Source organism: Cyanistes caeruleus, chromosome 14 (genome assembly GCF_971803275.1).
Source record: "Cyanistes caeruleus chromosome 14, bCyaCae1.hap1.1, whole genome shotgun sequence".
NCBI classification, from domain to species: Eukaryota; Metazoa; Chordata; class Aves; order Passeriformes; family Paridae; genus Cyanistes; species Cyanistes caeruleus.
The window spans coordinates 4,017,867-4,039,189 of record NC_141714.1 but is presented as its reverse complement, the minus strand read 5'-3'; the positions used below and the strand labels follow the sequence as shown (position 1 = coordinate 4,039,189).

General features: G+C 51.2%; 1 protein-coding gene across 2 annotated transcripts in view; it reads right to left on the bottom strand.

Moving 5' to 3' along the window:
• LOC111929183 (gamma-aminobutyric acid type A receptor subunit alpha3) overlaps positions 1 to 8,074 on the bottom strand; it is a 72,768-nt gene extending 64,694 nt beyond the window's left edge. The window contains exon 1 of one of the 2 annotated variants that reach the window (XM_023926688.2): positions 7,736 to 8,074. The gene's annotated coding sequence lies outside the window, so the exon portion shown is untranslated. Of the gene's footprint in view, positions 1 to 7,307; positions 7,379 to 7,735 lie in introns of those variants that run through there. The other variant, XM_086850160.1, reaches the window with a different exon arrangement.
• Positions 8,075 to 21,323: the final 13,249 nt, after the last annotated feature.

Genomic DNA, 21,323 nt, shown 5'->3' with positions numbered 1-21,323 from the left:
GCACGGATTAATTTAGGCACAGTGTGCTCAGGCTTTATTAATCAGGATTTTACCTGAATGCTCCCTAGGGAAGCTCATCCTCACACCAAAGGAGGTACAGGAGCCTCTGGCATGGGCACACCCACAGCTCTGGTGAGAAAAGCTCTGATTTGGGGTGGCTCCTCTGGCTCTTGCACCTTCCAGCTGAGAGGGGACACACAGCCTTGGAAATTCACGTATTTGCTGATGAAGCACAAATTAACTGGCTGAACATCTGGTCTGTAGGAAATTCCAGCATTTCGGGGAGACTCGTTCCAAATCACGACAAGGACAGATAAAATGTTGATTTTTCTTATAAGGCAAATTTAGAACTTCTTCAATAAGCAGCTTCTCAACAGATTTCCTTTCAACTTTTCTCTTTCATTCCATTTCAACTTGCATATTATACAATAGTATTTAACTCATTTTTTTTTTCCCTAAGGCAATTTCAAACACTAGCCAAAAGAAAAAAAAATATAAAAAAATTTAAAAGAACCATTGCTGTCTATCCTCCCCCCTTCCCAAGACACTGCTGAAAATTTTCACTGAAATCAACATTTTCCCATTCAACTGCTGATTTCCAAAAATGCTTTGTTTGGCCAGAATTTGCACAGCCAGCAGACTTTGACCAGGGATTCCCCACACAAATGAGGACACTTTGGATTTGCAGCAGGTGTCTCCTGGCTCTGCAAGAACTGTTATGGCTCCTGCAGAACATTTGGGACCATCTTTATCAGATTTGGTGAAACCATGAGTGGGGCAGATTATCCACCAACAGTGGAAAAGTGAAGCTAAAAAAAGAAAAAAGAATACAAGAAAATGGAGGAACAAGGTAATTCAGAGGCTCAGGAGCAGTGGCAAAATCCAACACTTTCCATGTGGGTGTGTCCTGTCTGTGCCAAGAAGCTCTTAACAATTTTGTTTTCACCAAACCTTGACCATAGAGTTTTCATTCAATATTATACAGGGATGAAGGTTAATTTTCTACTTTCTATAGTTCTGATGAGGAGCATAGCCAAGGACAACAGGGGTGCTTGAATTAAGTCAAATCTGTGCTTGAGTCTCATTTTAAGCATCAGAACCAGCTCTATAACTGCACTGGGAGCAAAATCTGTCTTCACTACTTGCCCAAGCAGACATTCTGCTAGTCACATCTCAGTTTGTTCACACTGAGAATGCCCCCAAAATGGGGGTTTGCCATGGCTGCACTTACGGACTCGGGAAGGACAGCACAGCACAGAAAACAGCTTGGCACTGTTTCCTACCGCTGCCCTTTGCTTCATGCACTGTATTTTTCTTGGGAAGCTGGATAGAAGAGGCTGCAGGGCGTTTTCCTCATTCTGTGGCTACCTCACACTTGGAGATGGATTGAGAAGCAGACCCACTCCTGCTCTTCCAAGCAGGAAACGTGTTGGAAAATACAAGGAGGCTTTTGCAGAGGAGGAGATCCACCATTCAGACAGTTTAGGGGGTGATCCAAAGCTCCCCATAGCCAGATCCTAGTGTGGTTCCCGTGGCACAGCAGCTCTCAGCATCACTTCTTCCCTTTCCTGGGGCTCTTGCAAGCCCAGCCACAGGCACACACAAGAACCCAACTGGTGCAAGTGCTTTAGAAGCCCAACAGCCACTGGCCACACAGCCTCTCTAATAAAATCAGTTTGTAAGATAACTCTCGAGGTTTTAACAGCCCTGTAACTGAGCTCCTCAGATTTTAGCACACAAGAGTAGCTCTTGGAGAGGATGCTGGTGGCAGAGCAGGCGAAGGGGTCCCTCGGTGCGCAGGGAAGGGATGGGAACACCCACGAGAGTGCTTCAGGGAAAGCAGTGCTGGAGCTCCTCCAGCCCGTGCTGGGGCTGTCCTCGTGTAAGGCTATTCAGCTGTCACTTCCCACTCAGGAAAGCTCTGAATCAGCTAACGCCTTGATCTGAATACCTGCAGGGATCCCTGATGCTCGGAAAGGGGAGGGAGGATGCAGGCAACGTGCATTTAACTGCATGTAACCAAGCGAGGGTTTAGGAATGTTAATTGGCTATTAACAGCCTCAAAGAAGAAAAAAACCTCAAATCTCTTACTAGGACTGGCTGAAGGGAAAACTGCACAGTGTCCATAAAGAAAAAAGTGCAGAATGGCCAAATTTCCAAGCTCAGAAAAGAGTGGTACAACTCTTTAGAGTGACTCCCTTTCCATATGAGTTAAAGAGCATTTCCCCAGAGCTTCTGTTTCTCCTCTGTGTTTGTGCAAGATGGAGTCTGGAGGGATGGTGTGTGTTCAGAGCAGCCCTGCGCTTCTTCCTTCCTCCATCTGTCCATTGCTCACTCCTTAATGGCACAGTTAGCAAATGCACTCAGCACTAATTGTGCAGTTGCTGGTAACCTCCACAGCTGAATCCAATGCAGATTTCCTAAGGAGCCCTGCTGACACTCTGCAGCTGGAATCCAGCGATACTCGGAGTTCACAGCACATGGAATTTGGCAGGTGTCTTTATAACCACACACCTAAGGGCTTCACAAACATTCCCACTCCTCTCCAAGACAATCTGTCCAATCTCCAGAGCATCGTAGCGCAACGGCACTCCAGGGAAATACAGTCTTCCTTTTGGATGTGCTGTGAACAAGGAATTGGAAAAGCTTCCTTCCTTCCCCTTGTGACAGTGACATGCTCCAGCCCCTGCTCCCACTGAAATGGGTTTGGGAACCAAAAGAAGTGCTGGAAACTTCCAAATCAGCAAGGTACCCTAGTAATTGTGCCAACATTGGGTATCTCCTGACTTGGCACACTGAGCCTGATCTTCCCAGAAATCCTTATTCTAGACACCATTAAATGTTCTGAAGTGCCTTCCTAGGAAAGAGTGATTAGCACAGGCTTACTGCTGACAAGGGAGAGACACAGAACTCTGGAGGTGGGGGCTGAAAGGTAAAGCTTGTGAAAACACCTGAGAGAAGGGCCAGAGAGGGGGATACTGCGAGCACCAGAAAAGAAATGAAAGTAGAAGAGGCCCATAAACCCACCTGGGCACGTTTGTGAGAGTCACATGAGTATCTCACCCAAATTACTGCCTCCTGGGAAGATGCACAGCCAGGGGAACCATCTGATTCACTCAGCAATAGTCTCACCGTGCAGACAGCATTCAGAAACCAGCCCAAAGGACAAATTTGCCCCAGCACTGCACCCAGAGGTGCTGTTCATCTGTGGTGCCGTTGGATCAGCATCCCCACGTGCCATGCATGGACACCAGTGGCATCAGTTGGAGGGGTGCAGAGCACTGACAGCTCCCACTCAGCCCTCAGCACCTGCAGCACCTGCACATCTTTTGTCAAGTCAGGCATCTCAGGGAGGGCTGTGCAGTGAGGAGCTGATGCTGGGAGCCAGCTGGAAATCAGGCTGGGAAGAAAAGGCAGCCTCAGCCCAAGAGGCCAGATCAAAGCACTTCTGTGCAGGAAGAAGAGGGTGATCCAGCCCCTGGTGGTGTCAAGCACCATCTGCCCACCTGCATGGCAGCACAGCCAAGCACAGCGCTATAGGTGACCTCACAACACCTGCATATTTACCCCCAAATCCAGGAGCACTTGCACAGCACAAGAAGCTCATTAAAGCCCTTCCTCATTGCACTGGAGCCTCTCCAAAACAGGTCCCAGGCAGCAAGAGAGGTCCTTCAACACCCCTCAAGGATTGCAGAATCATCCCACCTGCAGGGGCAGGGCTCTGTCCAGCTGTCCCTGACCCTCTGTGAGCACACCAGGCTTCTGGTGACCACCGCTGTGCCTCTTTAATGCTCCTTTGAGCAAAGCTCCGAGCTCTCTCCGCAGAGACAGCAGCCAGCAAGTGCTCAGTGCAGCAGCAATAAACACGGGCGAGGCACACGCTGCCTGTGTCCCCGCTGGGAAGGGTTTTCGTCAGTTCTCAATCACTCCAGCTAAAAAGGAGGGTCCCTGGGAACAAAAACATCTTTTCATTTGAGGGCAGGGGCAGCAATGAGCAGCCACAGTTCATCTGGAAGCCCAGAAACGGCTGAGTAAGACGCTGTGGTGTTTCACAAGACCCCTGTCTCGCATCCCTTCGCTTCCCAGGTTGTTTGCATCCCTTTGTTCTGTACTGAGCTGGCTGGGACACCCGTGTGCGCTGCACGGAGCAGGCACAGACACCCCGTTCAGCAGCCCAACCCTGCCAGCTCCGAGCTCTACCTGCACTGGGCCAGGCTGGCGCTGGGAGCCTGGTCCAGCCCAGAGCTCTGCTTCCATCACCTGAGGTCGCCTGGATTTCTCCAGCTTGCCTCTAGTCCAGCGCTGTCTGGTGCTGTACAGATGCTGCTGAAGGCCAGAAGCTGCTACAGCATTTTAGAGAAATCAGAGGCCAAGAAACAGGCAGCAGCACCTCCATCCACCTGAACCCAACTTGCTCTTTGCCACCTACTTAGAGAAACAGCCCTGGCTGTGGCAGAGGAGCCACACAGCCCTCGACTCCTGAGCATGGAAATGTTTGTGCTCACCTACCCGAGAGGCACACACTGGCTCATCCCTGTAAACACACAGGCACTGTACAAGCCATAAACAACCTTCCTGTGAATCTGCCACACACAGAAGGTAAGAGGCACCATGTGATGGTTATCAAATGTGTTGTCTGCAGCTCTGCAAGGGATGCCAGCAGAAGAAGACACTCGGAAGAAGGGGCACCAGGCAAAGAAATTAAAGATCAAAATGTAAATCTTGGGAGCAAGCCTTAAAGTGGATTTCTTCTGTAAGTTGTTCTGCTGGTAACGAAGAAATAAGGTCTGTGCCCAACTCCCAACCCAGCTTTAATTTTCCAAAATGAGAAGCCGCTTGACAGTTTTTCCTCATCAAAACAAAATTAATCCAAGTATTGCATCTCTCTACTCAAAAACACATCCAGAGGGACTGTAGAGTGATTCACACCCACAACTGCTATGGGAAACCGTTTGCACTCATAGTGTAACAAGCCAACACTGATTCACCCACATAATTACAGGCAGACACTGATTCACAGCTACTGCAACTGCAGACAGACTGACTCACAATCAAAGCAACTGCAGACAGACTCAGGCTCACAATCACAACTGGAAATACAACCGTGCTGACAATATCCACAATTCTGTGTGTCTGCAATTCCACGTACACACCATGTGCTGGAAAGCCGACCAGCAGGGCAAACACCGCGCACCGAGCCCCGCGGGTTTTTTTGCTGGCGCTTTTGACCTTCACCCCAGAGCATCTTTCCTTGGCTGATGGAACAATCCCCACACCTCAGCAGCCATCCCTGCCCCGGCAGCCTCAGCAGGAGCCCAGCACGACTGCCAGAGCAGAGTGAGACACACGATGCACACAGGCACGGGGAGTGTGTATGGTGCAAGGCATCCCTGTACATCCACTCGCATGCCACACACGGCTGCGCTCACTCCGTGCTTCCAGAATATGAGTAAATGCAAGCCAAGTATAATACATTTAGCCCATGGGCAGAGGAGATGGCAAAAGACTCACCACTGGGCAAAAGCCTGAAAAGCTGGATTATTTACTACACTCTCTGGCTGGGTATGTAATTATGTCAGTGTTCAGCCTGGGTATTGTGCTACTTTTTGTAAACAGTTGGCAGGAATACTCTGACTGAGATGAGGGGCTGGGCTCTGTCTCCAGTGTTGAGAGAAGCAGGCTGAAGAGGACATGGTCTACATAGACAAAAAGAAACTGAGGCGAAAGAACACATTAAGCACGAAAAGGCAAAGGAGAAGCTGAGAGTGAAGTGGGACAGGTGGCAGTCTACAGACAAAGGGAGAGGAAAGGAGAAAGAACAGAAGGAGAAAAGCTCCATGATGCAGACTTGTGATAAGAAGCTCCAAAGCGAGGAAAAGCAGCAGTCCCCCGGTGCCGAGGGTGTCTCGCAGCAGTGCAGACAATGCATCTGTGCCTCCCCACGCGCCGGGCTCGGCTGCACGCTGAGAACCAGGAGGAGATTCCAGGGGAAAGGACACAGCAGGCGAGTGTGTGCCGAGGGCCCAGGTGCAGCCACAAGCCCCCCAGCTGCTCGGATCTCTCTCGGAAAGGAGCAGCAGGGTCAGGCTCCAGCATTCCTGCCTCTGTGCACTGCGGGGCACCCGGGCACCGCGGGCACAGGCTGAAGGGCAGGCTGGCCAAACTCCACCCAAACAGCATCACCTCCAAACCCCTCAAAATCCCGCATCCTCCAGGGCAAGGAAAAAGTTAAGAGAGACTACAGGAAGGAGAAGACTTGCCTGAACCACAAGTAGCATCTTCTATTAGTGGGCTGGTCCTGCCTCAGCACCTGCTGTTTTTCTTCTTTGCGCTCCCCAGAAGGGCACTAAGGGGATGGAGAGGTGAGGGAGCAAACCTGCTCTGCTGTTGCCATCAGAACAACTCGGGTGAGCAGCCACTGGGAGCTGCTCTTGCCAGCCCACGGCAGCGGGAATCTCATCAGAGGGTCCTGGTTCTCTGTTTCTGTCTGGGGATGCTGCTGCATTTGCAGCCACTGAGCAGCAGATTTGAGGGAGACACTACAGATGCAATTGGCCAGGGAAATCAACTATTTGTTCAATTGTACTTCTCTTGCCCAGGCGAGAACCATTCTGGCAGGAGGCAGAGCAAGCAACAATGGATAAGTGTTGCAGTGGGGACTGTCTGCCACTTAATTGCATTAGGCTATTCCTTTTTAATGATCCCTATCTCAGTCCTAGTAACTCTGGGAGAAGGAGAAAATACCTAGAGCTCTTTTCCCCTGTCCCCTCATACCAGCCTCAGAAACTGCAGCCCCCAAAACTCCTTTTCCTCCCCAGCCCAACACAGCCTCTGTGCCCATTAGGCCCGGCTGCGGGATTCAGGGGGAAATTTGACTTTGCTTTACTAAACCCTTCTCCCCGCTCAGCCCCTGCATTCCCCGTCTGGCTCCAGCCAGGGGGGCTCAGGATTCTCCTCCTCCGGGCATTTCCCCCCGCACCGCTGTCCCCGCTGTCCAGCCGGCAGCGCCGGGCGGGCGGGGTGGATCCCGGTGCTCCCGGTGCTCCCGGTGCAGCGGGGCACGGCTCCGCTCCGGACCGACACGCTCGGGACTCGCCGCGGGAGCGGGGATGCTCCGAACCCGCGGCCGCCCGGCCGAGCCCCCTCCCCTTCCCTCGTCGCTCCGCCTGTTGTCCGCAGACCCCCAGACAATACCCGGGGCCCGGCGCAGCCCCCGGCGGCCCCATCCCATCCCCGGCCCGGCTCCGCGCTGCCCCCCGCGGGGGGAGCCCCGGGGGAGCGGGGACGCGCCCCCCGCCCGCACTCACCGGCGCGCCGGCTGCCCCGGCGGGGGGCTCGGGGGGCGGCCGGAGCCCGCTGGGCTCCGCAGCGCTGCGCAGGGCTCCGCGCCCCTGCCCGCCGTGCCGCCCGGCCGGGGCTGCCAGTGCCGCCTGCGCGCTGCTCCGGCCGCGGCGAGCCAGGCACACAGCGAGGGAGGGAGGGGAGCAGCATCCCCCCGCCTTCCTCCTCCTCCTCCTTCTCCCCGCGCCCCGGAGGAGGGTTTACCCACCCGCTTTGTGCCGAGCCGCCCGCCCCGCAGCGTAGGCAGCGGGGATGGGTCGCTGTCGCTGCCCCGGTTTGGGGCCACCTCCCCGAGCGATGGATGCTCCGGGGTCCTCCGCCCAGCCCCGGCCTCACAGCACCGCCATCCTTTCGGCGCGGGAGGATGAGCAGAGCAGGGCTGGCTGCTCCCTACCTGTTGAAGGGGGGAGCTCCTCGAGGCGCTGATGCTCCTGCGAGGAAGGAGGTGGGCAGAAGCCCAAGCTGCCTCCACGCTGCCGGGCCTGCCCGAATCCCGGCTCTCCCGCCGGGGCAGGGAAGTTTGGCCCGCAACTTGGGACTGCCGAGGCTTATATCGCAATAAAACGAGAGGCAGAGGGGAACAAACGCGGGGAAGGGGAGAGGAGGAAGAGAGGGTAAAATGCAGCAAGGAGTAGGCAGCGAAGGCAAGGGCAGAAGAGGTGTGGAAATGCAGGGATCCCAGAGGAAGAGCTGGCCAGAGCTGGCTGGGCTCGGGGAGGTTTTGCAGAGCCACACGGCAGCGAGGCTGGGAAAGCTGACAGTAAGGCACACTCAAAATATATTGTCCCTGCAGAGCTCTCCCTGTTAAACACGCACCGCAAGGCTCAGCCGCAGTTGACTCCAAGGTGCAGAACCAGCCCTCCATCACTGAGGGTGCGGGGTGAGCCAATGGAGCATCGCTGCAGGCATTGCTCACCACCCCAGAGCTCTTCTATAAAATAACTCCTGGTTTTGAATACTTAAAATAACACGGAAACATACTTCAGGACAAGGGCCCTCAAGGCATGGGTGATTAAATCCAATTTAACTGTGAGTTCTCTGCACTGAGGTGTTAGAAAACGACCCTGTTCTTGTTTCCAGGAGAAAGTTAAGGGCAATCGTGCTTCTACCTCATCCCTGCAGACCACAGCCATCCTGACTTTGGTGAGATAAGAGTATTTGTCACGACATTCCTGAACTACTGTTTCATGAGGGAAGAGAACCCCATCTCTCTTTCAAACCCAAATTTCATCTCCCTGTGATCTGAGGATGGTCTTTACTAATCCACGTATCCAGAGGTCTCTGTAAGCAGCAGGTTAAATGCCAGCAGAGTTCTGCTTTCCTCTGCTGGGCAGGGTTCAGAGGCAAATCCCGAGGAGCTCACAAGATCTGCAGACCAACGTCTTGAACAAAAACTGGTCACTGCCCCCACTGTCAAATCTGCCACGTTTTAGACCAGATCAGGAAGCATCTTCAGTGTTACTGCGACACTCGGCTCACTTACAGGAACTCTGAACCACAAACCCTAATCAAGATAAGTTTCTCCAGCCCTCAACATCACATCCAACCCCAGACAATGGAGATTAAATACTCACAGGACAATTTTGCAGTAGCAGCAAGACCTTCAAGTTGTTATTTTTTCTGTCCTCTGAAAAATATTTTGCCTGAGCAGCAGAGATCTAACTTCAGAGATCTGGTGTGGACAGCCGACGTTTTAATTGTCCTTAGGCTGTTCACACATGAATGACAGCACCCAGTACATGGTGTAGGGCTGCTGCCATTTAAAAAAGTCTGTTTCTGCATTGAATTCCTCCTGCCATAATATAAAGCATCACTCAAGAAGACAGCTGTGTGTGCACGCCAGCAGAGGAGCTTTTTACTGGTCTCCAAAACTAGGACAAATCCTAGGATCATAGGAGAACTCATATTGGAAGAGATTTCAGGACATCAGCAGCTAATTTTCACTGTCCTGCTCAGGGCATGGTCAGCAAAGGAAGAGCCCTGTGAGCAGCACAATTTGGCCGTAGCTCCTCACACGGAATTCCTGCTTACATCCACGTTTCCTCCAAGCCACGTCTTCTGTTCCTCATTTATATGCTTGTGAACAAAAGAGTGTTGGCAAGGGAACAGGGAAGAGCCCAGAGGGAGTCCCAAGGCCCAGCCATTCCCTTAGCTAAAAGCCCCAGGGATCTGGCCCACCATCCTCCCACTTGGGAGGTGGTGTTCCACTGGAGAATACCAGGACCACCATACCCAGACAGGGGACCTGGCCGACTCAAGGACCTTGGTGGGGCTGAGAGCAGAAATTGTCCTAACACTTGTTCCTCCTCTTTTCCAAACTGATTCAGCTGCTGGCATGAGCTGCCTTGGATATGAGAAGAGGCATGAAACAGAATCAGCGAGACAGGCATATCCGGAGACAGAAGTGACTCAGGATTTTAAATGGCTCGTATTGAAGAACATTCCAAGATTTACACATTTAAGTACTGCTAACAACAGTCAGAGGCAGCAAAAACCATGCTCCTCTTAAGGCCTGTTCTTCCATGAGCAACAGTCAGACAGATTTACTCCCAGGAGCAACATCTCTCACTCTGCCCTGAGATGCCTTCACCAAACGCTGCCTCCCCTGCTCGCAGGTCCCTGACACTGCCAGCAGCCTGAACGAGTCTAGGGTGTAAGGCCCTTTATTAGAAGAGCTTTTCCAAGAATCTAAATATCAAGTTGAACCACTCCCCTTGTAGCCACAGCACCCGCCAGGTTCTTACAGAGGTGGGGAAGAGTCTGATTGGAGTCAGGCAGAAAAGAAAGCACCACATGCACAGTGAGTTGCTAAGAGCAGAGCAAGAGGTGCAGCACCTGAGAAAGGTACACCTCCCAAATTAGGTCTGTGGATATGCTCTTTCTGCCCCTCCAGATGTGCTGATCCATGCCATAATCAGCTGATGAAAACCCTTGGCAGAGCAGGCACCTGTGCACCACAGCAAGGTCTGCTTCCAGCTGCCAAACCATTAATCAAAATATCCACCAGTCAAAGCCCTCCTGGAGTAGAGAGGCTGTGCCAGAGATCCCAAAAATCTTCATGCTCCTCATGATTTGCTCATCCCACCTGTTAGCCCTGCAGAGACATCAAGGGAGGCTGTGGATATCCTCCTCTATCCCAGCCAGTGCTGAAAACCACCTGACCCATAAGGGAGGTGAGTGCTCCCACCATCTGGACAGTGCATGATGGAATTAAAGACATAAGGGCTATCCAGCAGTAGCACAGGAGGGGTTTGGACACCAGGGGATGCTGTCAGGATGGAAGGAAGAAACTTTGGCCAGGAAAGCATTAGGTAGCTTAAGAAGTCCAATTTTAGACAACCTTTTCTCTGGGGGTAGGGCTAGTGTTATCAATATCTAGTTGTAATTGCCTTGATCTCTGCTCTATTCAGAAGTAAAGGTAACCCTCCATTAAGAGTATCAGTCTCTGTGGATACATTCATCACTTTAAGAGACATAAAAACATCTTGTGAAATCTGTAAGCAATTATCTTTTAATGCGTCTCTCCATTGTAAGGCTTTTAATTTCTTTTTTAAACTATCTAACCTCCCCATCTCTGTCTTTACCTGCTAGAACACCTCCCTGAACTCTGGCACAGTCCAGGGGCTCATGGCTTTGAGGGAAAAGCTTTCTTATGGTGATAAAGGTTAAAATGTGGCTGTCACCATACTATTGAAGAGCAATCTCTCAAAATGGAAGTACAGCAGCCTGGGAATACCTTGCTAATAATTAGCAAAGCCTTTCCCTCCCATCAACCTGCTCAACAAGCCAGAATAAAAGTCTGCTTGCTTTTAGGTCCATGCTGCAATGCCCTTGAACAGAATGGAATTGCAGATCTGAGCTCTTCAACAGCAAAGCAGCAGGGTCCATTCTGCAGGTGCAGGTCAGAGCAAGAGCTTAGGGATGTGCAGCAAACCTCCAGGACACACAGCTCTTGGAGGCAGGCCCAGGCCATCCCCAATCTTCCCACCCTACACCCCGAGCCAGCATCCAAGGAAGCTGGCTGCAGTTCTGTTGCAGGGAAGGGCTGAGCCAGGGCACAGCTGACCTTCCCCAGCGCTGAAAGGCAGGAGGGCAGCGAGCTGGGAGGGACATGTCCCGCTAACACCTCCCACATGGAGGCACAGAGCCGCTCCAAGGACGGAAGATCATCAGCACAGGGAGGGCACTGCAGTTACAAATGTCCTGCTGGCGTTCAGGCACTCGCCTTGGCATGGAGCGGCTGGCGTGCCGAGAGAACAGGAGCCAATGCTGGGCCCAGCAGAGTCCTTAGTGCCAGTCCTGTGTGAGGGGCTCCTTGCAAGCTGACATCCACTTTAGAGCCCTCTCCTGCTGCCAGGGAAAGCAGCCAGCCTGCAGACAGGTGGCCAGAACAAAGATCCTCTGCCTTTCCTTGAAAGCCGCCGGTCACTCACCGCCAAGGAACACCCTGATGATGTCCTGCTTCCCAAAGAGCTGGGAGAGGAGGGCTCTTTTCTCCCATTCCCTTCTACTCTTAAAGCACCCAGGGACAGCTCAACTGCCTTACAGACCAAACTCTTCTCCCACTCTCCTGGTGTCACCTTCTCTCTCTCCATCCCCACGTGGTGGCTGCCCCTTCTCCCCACCCGCCTGCTCTTTGCAACCAGAGCAGCGTCAGAGCCGGCTGCTGCCGGTGCTTTATTAGCCCATCTCCATGGCAACTCGCCTCCAGCTCCACTCGGAGAGACCCCCGGCTCCTCTCTGCCATAAATCAGCCACCCGCCTTCATCCTCGCTCGGACACGGGGTCACGGCTCGCCCTGGATGCCACTGACTGTCCCATCCTCCCGCCTGGGGCTGTTCTTTGCCATCTGTGGCACCACATTTTCGCCCCTCGGGTGAAGTCTAATATCCATCCAGAGAGCCAGCATCCAAAAGCTGGTGGTTTGGAGGCACCCATGCACGGAGCTGGATCTCTGCTGCCTTTGGGCAGGGAGCAGGGTGCAGGGACAGCCCCACAGTGGCGCTGGGCTGAGGGAGAAAGGCACTACCTCCTTTCCCTTGGGAAGGCAGCTGCTGCCCCTCCACATCCATGGTGAAGCCCTTGAAGCCTGTCCTGAGCCAAAAGCCACCTGAAATGCTGTGTTTTGGTGTCCCGAAACAGCTCAAGAGCTGCTTTAGCCCAGCACAGCTCAAAGCAGGTGACTACAATCTGCTGGTCCCCACAAGGACAGACTTTCCCTTTTCCTTCATGAGAAGGGGCTACAGGACTTGCTCCTTTCACCCTCTCAAAAGGGTGAAAGAGAACAAAGAACAGCAAAACCTGTTCTTTGCTGCTGAAACTCCCCCTCTAAACCTCAGAAAATGAAGAGCGCTTTTGCTTTACATCCCACGTGTTATGCAGATTGTCACTTCATCCATAAATTCCAAGCACCTGATAATGCTGGGACTAAATCCTGGCAAGATAAATACAAAGGTGGCTCCTGCCACCAGAAGTTCAGGCAACTGAAGAAGCAGCCTGGTGAGGAAAATGAGGAAAATCATCATTTTGAGAAGCTGTTGGGGCACTGAAGGGCTGTGCTGGAGAGAAGGTGATGGGCTAAGGCACAGCCATCCAGTGGCTCACCTGAGGTCACTCACAATCCACAAGCAAACATGCACTAGTGGAAAAGATTTTTATTTTCCTCACCTTTCCACATTCCCTGAAAGGAACTGATCAATATATCTACTGATACATAATCCTGAGGGATGCTTGCAGTGTTTCTACACAAGACCACAATCTCTGTTGCCTTAGGTGAGGGTTCCAGTGTATCTGAGGGTTTACCAACAGCTTAGACATGCCCTAGGAAACTCAAAAATGCCCATTAGGATGACTGTAAATCTTCATTTCGCACAGATGGTCAGCATTCATATACAGACAACTCCTCACAGAGCTAAAAATCCCTTCCTGCAAGGCACTGCAGAGCTCAAGGGCTGTGTCTAGGCAGATCCTGGTAAAGCAGAGAGCTGGAGTCTCGTTTCTATGACAAAACATGTCGTCCAAATCTCCAGAAGCCAGGTCCGACTACATGGAGAAATACCAGAGTTCTTTTAGCAGGGGGAGCTGTCGCGAAATTCAAAAGCTATGTGCTGGCAGTGGAGCAAATTCATAAAAGCTAATGGGCCTGAAAGAGGCTGTATTTGTCCTGCAGTCCCTTGGCAAGAGCAAAAATAAACCTGGAGAGAAAGACCTGTTCAGATACTCCCTGTTTTCTGCTCTGCAGCTACAACAGCAGCATCGGTTCAAAAATCCCCCTGTGGAGTCATAAGGTTTTTGATGCCTCAGCATTTCTATTTCTAACGTTGCACATGCTTGTCAACTCCAAATATTCTTAAACAATTTAGATACCTAACACCTAAATCGAGTGCTTACGAAGGTTGGCTTTGAGAGTCCCTGTTTATGCTTCATTTTTTTCTGATCCAGGGTCATTCTGAGTTTTTCTCTGCACCCACAAAGCTGTGAACTCAATTTTTATTCAGAAGGAATCGAGTGGCGTGGAGCCAAAACCTAGAACTTGAAACAGGGCCAGATATGAGGAGGTTCACACTAAAAATTGCTGGGGTTGACAACGCCAGCTGAAGCGTTTGGAAAGTGCCCTCTGTTCATGTTTCATGCAATATATGACACCAGGTCTTCCTTCCAAATACTCTCCTCAGCTTTCTTTGGCAACTCAGAGGAGACCCTGGTCTCATCACAGCTTGATAAACCGAGCTCAGTTTACATCAGCAGCCTTCTGGCACAAAGATGCTGCTGAGCTTCGGGTGCAAAGGCCATTAGGAGAACAAATCCCCAAGGAAGAGTGAACTCTGGTGCACTCAGGACCCCCCACATCTGGACTCTGAGTGCATTTCTTTCAAAACAGCCATTTCAGGATCCTCTCCATCAAGCAGGAGAGTCACCCATGCAGTGTGGTTGTGATAGAGCCTGTCAGCAGCAGAGCAGAAGATTCCCAAAGACCTCAGCTGAACCTCTCTAACAAGAGCTCTAAATGTCACCACACTGCCTGTGCCATGGTCCCTGCAAGGATTCAGATGTTGTCACGTTTGGTGACGTTCACAGGGAGCACAGGAAGGCTGAGGCAGTGCCTAACAGTGAGTGGGTTTTATCAGCTCTAATTAGCTGAGAAAAACCAGCAGAGACCCAGGTAATAAGAGCTCTTAATATTAATTGCTATGAAGGTGGCTGCAAGGGCCAGGCCACTCCATGAGGGAGCCACCCTCATGGAAGCTGAGGCTGACCTGGCAGCTCAGTGGTTAATGAAAGGAGAAACTTCTTGAAACCTGGACTGGCTGCCTAGAACAGAGGCTAGGCTGAGTTAAAGGATTAAAGGGGGGATTTATTAAAGGCCTTTAACAGGTACACCCTGGGCAGTGCAAAAGCCTCACAGAGTCTGCACCCAAGATGGTCACCAGTTTTTTGGGTAGATAGAAGTTTGCTCTATTTGCATATCAGAGGTTAATTGTCCAATTACAGCTTCAGGTAATGAAGTCACATTCCCCCAGTTTGCTTGCCCCCAATTCACTTTTGCTCGTACTTGTTGGGGCCTGAGGCTGGGAGGTGTCCTTGGCTCTCAGGCCTGGAAGGATTGTTTTGTCTGACCAAACTGTGGAGGGAGCTTGCCAACACTCTACATGGAGTTCAGTTTTACACTAATGCAGTACAGGAGCTGAAAAACATAAAAGCTAAAAACTTAAGGCATCATTCTCAGAAATGGTTTGTATGTTAGCCTTGTCCTGGCAGAAAGGCACAACAAAAAGGAGCAGCTCAGAGCCCTCCTCATGCTGCACAGCTGGTGCCAGGCCTGGGAGACTGGCTTAGTCCAGCTCCTGGCCTTCCCTAGCTTCCCCAGGGCTGGTGGAGATCCTCACCCTCTGGAACACACTCAGTCACATGCATTAGACACCCCAGCACCAGTTTGCTGCCAGAACTGGGCCAGCACCGAGGCAGGCACGAGGCAGCGGGTCCCAGGGCGGGCAGCTGGAACTCCTCCCTGGCACAGCGCTCTGGAGGAGCCAGCTGGAGCTGTGACTATAAATGGCCAGCTGATCAGTGCTCTCCCAGGGCCTGCCTGCTTCAGGAGGGGGTGTTTGGTGTAAACAGGTCACAGCCAAACAGGGGACTTGGGCTTTTGGTGACAGGAAGGCTCAGGGAGGAGCAGAACAGCTCTGCACGGGAGGAAGCGCCCCAAGGCACGGAGACAGGCAGATGTTCTGCTGCTCTCAGTGCCTGGCAGTGGGATGTGGAGCCTCTGGAAATGCAGCCTTTCTCAGCCAAGTAGGAAAACACAGACCTAGGGACATTCAAAATGAAAAAAAGAGATGCTGTAACTTCCCCCAAACCAGCAATACTCACAACAGGCCAAGCTGTGTGATCCAGAACACCCCTAGCAGCAGGAAGCCCTGAAGCTGCTTGGGCTATGTGGTTTCCACTCCACATCCCAAAACCCACCAGCATTCAGTACTGGGAAATCCAAACCAGCAACTTTTCCTATGTTTTCTCCCTCCCACACCAGCTGAAAACAGTTTGAATAAGGCAGCATTGGTCAAAAGCTACCGAAGATCCAGGTCAGTTGTTCCCTTCATGTGAGGTGCTGGGCTATTCTGGTGACTCCACAGAACAAGTCATGGTCCTGGCTCTGAGTGAGCCCCAGAATTCACCTGCAGGGCTGGACGTGGGCCCAGCAACGTAGAGAGCACCAGGCTGCAGCAGCTGAGCACCAGACTTTGCAGGATTTACCAGAGTGAGCTTCACTTTGTTCCAGCTGATAGGAGAGGAGAGGATAATAATGGTCAGGATCCCTTCTGCTTCCCCAGTCCAGCCAGCCCCACCATTAGGGAGGAGGGCTCCTCCTGTCTGGAAGCCAATGCACACATCACCCTCTTGATTTGTAATTAGTGGAATAAGAATGCTCAGTCAGCTGGGAAATCTGCCTGAGTAAATGACATCCTCAAGTGCTTTCTAATCTGAGGAAGGCAGCCTCTCACTTCACTGAGCTAATGGGCTGCAGTGGGGGGCACCAAAATTTCTCCTGTGGACCCACATGCACTCAGGAACGCTTCTTTAGCCAATTCTCCATTCCAGCAGCCCCAGCTGGTCACCTGGGAGTAGCTGCTAGGTCCTGCCAAGAGTTTGTGTCAGTAATTAATCTGCCTCAGCCTCACAGCACTCGCTCCCTCCTCAAGGCACAAACTGTTTAGGGAATGGTCCAGGCAGAAAGGACTCTTGGGTCAGGGAATGTGGGAGCTACAGAAAGCCCAGAGGCAGGTTCAAGGGCAGCTGCAGTGCTGATTCTGTGGGACAGGACTTGAGAAGTGAAAGAACAGAGGTTGTGAGTCAAGGCAGAAGCTGCACAGCACCTGGCAAGTCACACACTGGAATATTAACTAAAATAACCTTCTGCCTCATCTCTTTTAAATTCAGATGCACAGGGGAATCCATCAAGGTAATTTATGGTGTGTAGCTCCTGAAATGCCAGTCAAAGGAAGCCCAGAGTAACAAGTGTGTTAAAAGGGACCTCATTGATCACTATCTCCACAAACACGGGCTTAATTCCTTCAATCCCAGTTAATCAGGCTGCTTTGTTACTTTTCTTACACAAAAGATCAGTGAGAAGCATTAGGCATTAGCTACACAACCCCCAGAAAGCTCCCCTGGTCTGGAGGAGGCGATGGAGGGGGCGTTTGGTGATGTGGAGCATCTCCAAGGTCCTCAAAGGGCCCCAGACAGAGCTCATCAGTAGGACAGGGTTTTTTTTCCCCTCTCTTCCATAAATGGAAATTTCTCTGCGTGCAAACCACCAAGATTTTTGATGAAAACCTGACAATTAGCAGATGCAGAGATGATAATTAGGAAGGCAGAGAGAAAAGAAAGAGCTCTGCTGAATTCCAGGAGCCCACAGTCCCGTTCCACAGAGGGAGCAGGCTCACGTGTTCTGCCAGGAGAAGGGACCTTGCTCTGTGGATTTGCAAATCTGGATCCATCCAAAGTGTCAGGAGCTGTGGCAGGAAAAGAACCACTCCAGCAGCTTCTCTTTCCACCTTCTGTTTAACAACACAAGCTGGGTTTCCCTAGGTCTGACATATTTTTGCTCTTTATTTGCCAAGGAAGCCCCTGTGACCTTTTTGCATGGACTGATGTGCTGCTGCATTGCTGTGAGCTGTAGCATCCTGACAAGCTGGGAAGGGTTGAGATAGCAGGAGGTAATGCACAGATCAGGACTAGATCTGGTCTTATTAAATATAATAATTACCGATCTGGAAGAGGGAATAAGCAGCACATTAATTAAGTTTGAAGAGGATCTGAAACAGAGGAGCTGCCAACAACAAAATTGAAAAAAATTATATAAAGAGGAGGGGAAAAAAAAAATCAAGTGGGAAGAAAGCAGAACCTATGAGAAGACACTGAAGAGAAGCTGTGGGAGAAGGAGGAGGTTTGGCTCTACTTCACCCCAACAGCCCCAGAAGTCCTGTGCTTATTTCTACCTTTTTCCACAAAGCCAAAGCAGCCTCCAGGCAGAAAAGGCTTTGGCAGACAATTGGTGGAAGAGAAGCCCTCCCATGTTTTGTACTTCAGCACTATAAGGAAGGAATGGTGGAAGCTTTGTCCCCAGCTGAGGAAGCTTTTACCAAAGGGCCATTTTGTCAGCCTGCAAAGATTGATCCAAATTCAAGCTTCTTCCTGCAGGGCACAGCAATAAAGTTCAGCAAGGCAGCCCTGCGTTCAGCCCAGCACCATAGAACTGCAAAAGTTCACCCCTTCCTGGTTTTTTTTGAGGGTGTAGGGGTTTAGTAAAGCGGCCTCCAGATGCCAAAGAAGCCAGGGAAGGGCTTGCTAGAGGAAAGCTCTTGCTGAGCAGCAGGGTAACCTGATGAAGCTACAACTTCTCCAGGACTCAGAAAGTCCAAGCGATCACCCTCAGACAGGCACAGACTCACGCTCCTCAATCAAACTGCAAAACAAAAGGGCAAACTCCCTCTCCCTGCCCTGGCAGTGGCAGCATTTTTAGCTTCCCTGTGGCTGTGTTAAAGCAGCTCCACATTATGCACTCCAATGCAGAACGCTCTGTTGAGGATTATATCTACATCCAAAGGTGATGTTTCAGCTGGCCTGCCCTGGGATTGCCAGTAGAATGACATCACCGCTAATTAATCAGCCTCTGTACAGACATTTCTCAAATCCCCTGGATTCAAAGCACAGCAATTAGTCACATATTCCAGCAGGAGTTGCCACCTTCCTTTTCACTTGCACTGCTCTCCCATCTCCTGCTGACCTCCGTGCTCTGTGGCTGTGCTGCCGAGCCAACCCCAGCATCGATTCACCAGGAAAACCATCACATGGCACTGCCTGAAGTCCATATCATTATCCCTGATAGAGTGTTGGCCAACATCACTATTAACAGGAGCAGAAATGCCAGGGACAAAGGAAGGTGTATTTCCTGTACTGCTGCAGGGAGCTGGGCTCCACGCAGCCCTGAACCAACCTGAGTGCCCTTTAAAGAGCACACACTGGATAAATCTGCTTTGGGTGGGATGCACTCGGTGTCCAGGTGTGGTAGGTCCTGAGTGCACAGCTCATTCTTCCCTTAGGATTTATCCTCCAGCACCTTTGTGCCGGGAGGCTTCTCTGTTTGGTGGCAGCTGTAAACTGAGCTCAGTTTATCCAGCTGTGATGAGAGCAGGGTCTCCTTTGAGCTGACAAGGAAAGCTGAGGAATGTATTTGGAGGGGTGGGAAGACCTGGAATAATTGAAAAGGATGAGAAGGAGTCCAGTGGGTGACAGCTGTAGCTGTGAGCCCAGGGATTTTGGGGTTGGTGGGGGAAATAGGAGCAGCTCAGACAAGGCCACACTGGTCAAATGCTGGGCTGAAAACACAGGACTTTGGGTCATAAAGAGCATCCAGGACACCTGGGGAGGGGAGCAGAGCCCTGTGATGGCCACAAGCGCCTGCTGCCAACAGCCTGTGAAGCCTCTCCAGAAGCAATATCCACCGGGTCAGAGAGTCAAGCACTGCAATTTCAGGAGTGCCAGGATTCAGAGCTGCCCCCAGTGCCCTCATACACAGACAGAAGGGCAGCAAATTACCAGAGTGTTTAATTACAGCACCCTGCTACCTCACCACAGCACCTCCAGCTCGTCCAGCCAGCCAGATGTATCTGTCCCAGGTAGAATCAGCACCATGCAGGAACAGCAGCTCCTGTTTACAGGGAGCTGCTATTTGTAGCTGATAACAAGGGACAAACAGCAGACAGCCATGAAGCTGCAGGAAGACAGAGGATGCTCCTCTTGTGAGGGCACACTGTGGGAGCAGGTGCTGCCTCTGGCTCTCACAGAGGGGTTTGATCCCAAGTTTCCATAGGGAGCCACTTGCTTTGGTTCCCAGAGACATCCTGGGTCTGGCTTACAGGTGTGCCAGGCACTTCTTATTCTTACTCAGAGGCAGCTGTCCTGCAGAGAACCCTCTGGGGTTAAGTGCTACAAAATCATGACCCCAGAGATCTCCAGATTGACAGCCAAAAGCATCCAGTGCTCTCCTGCTTGAAGCTCTGCACGCCAATTCTCACAAATTTCAAGAGAGGCTAAAAATAACCTGTCTTCCAGTAGTGGTGGTGTGAAATTAAATTCATTACCATGTGTGAAGCACTCTAACACAATAGTGATGAGTACTACCGAGCAAAGGAGAGGATTGTACAATAGGGAAGAGAAAAAACCCTAAAAGCCACATAGGATGCAAGTGCTCAGAGAGGCAGAGGTGCTGGAGAGAAGAGCAGTGGGGGTCACATAATTGGGCTGTATTGATGCATATGCACAGCAAGGGGTGGGGTAAAGTAAGAGAGGCAGATTCAAATTTCATCTCCCTGAACTTCAGGCTTCGCTGCTAAAATGTTTCAGTAACAACTGGATGCATAGCAGAGAAATGCTTGGCAAAGAGCAGAAGGTTCAAAGTTAAGGTAGAAAAAAATTTAAATAAAAAAAAGCGCAAACAACAAAAACATCACAGAAAAACAAAAGCAAAAAAAACCCAAACAAGAACCCAAGCACCACAAAAGAAAACTTTTAGGCCAAAAAGATTAATGAAATCAAGGTAGAGAATACCAGGTTTGCAAAAAAGCTCAGCTGCTGGCAAGGAAGAACAACTTGTTGAAAAGGCTGACCTAAGAGTACTTCATTTACTCTAAAACCCCTGGCTGTAAAAGAAGAGATATCCAGAGTGCAGAGGTCAGGGGAGAGGAGCAGTGGGCAAATGAAAAGGTGGAAAGGCACACGTATGAAAGCAGGGCTGACACCCTAAAAGTTCTGTGGAAGCAGACTCCAGACATCCTAAAAACCGTGAAAAGCACACCCGGCAAGCTCTGCTAACCCCTCCTACCACTGCCACACCAATGAGGTCTCACCACAGGCTCTGGGGAGGAATTTTTCGCCATCTGATGCCTTTTCCTGGCTTGGATTTCGCAGCTGCGGCTTGAGGCTCGCCGAGCAGCAGCCAGCTGTCCTTGGCCTCCAGCCCACAGCAAACACATCTGGAACAGCTGGGGATGGCCAACTGCTGTTGGCCAGGAGAGGATTCATCATGTGGATTTAATATTCTGCGTTCCACGTGAGGTTTTTGATGGGGAGTGTGGAACAGCCGCTCTTGTGGTCACCTGGGCAGCATTTGGGTGGTCCCTGCTCTGGACACGGCACTTTGTGCCTGGCAGCCCATGGAGCTCAGCAAAGGCTCCACTTGCAGCTCTTGGCTTCCTCGGGGAATTTAGTCCTTCCCACCTGAGGCTCCTGCAGGCAGACTGCTTTCCACCCCAGTCATCCTCAGGTACTTTGGTCTGATCCTTTATGCCCCATCTTCAGAGCACCTTGCCCCAGATGCCTTTGTTTTCCAGAATTTTGTCTCCTGTTCCACTGGATTTTTTTACCTTTCCTTTAAAAAACAACCCAACACTTTTTACTTTAAAAATGTAAAATTAAACTTT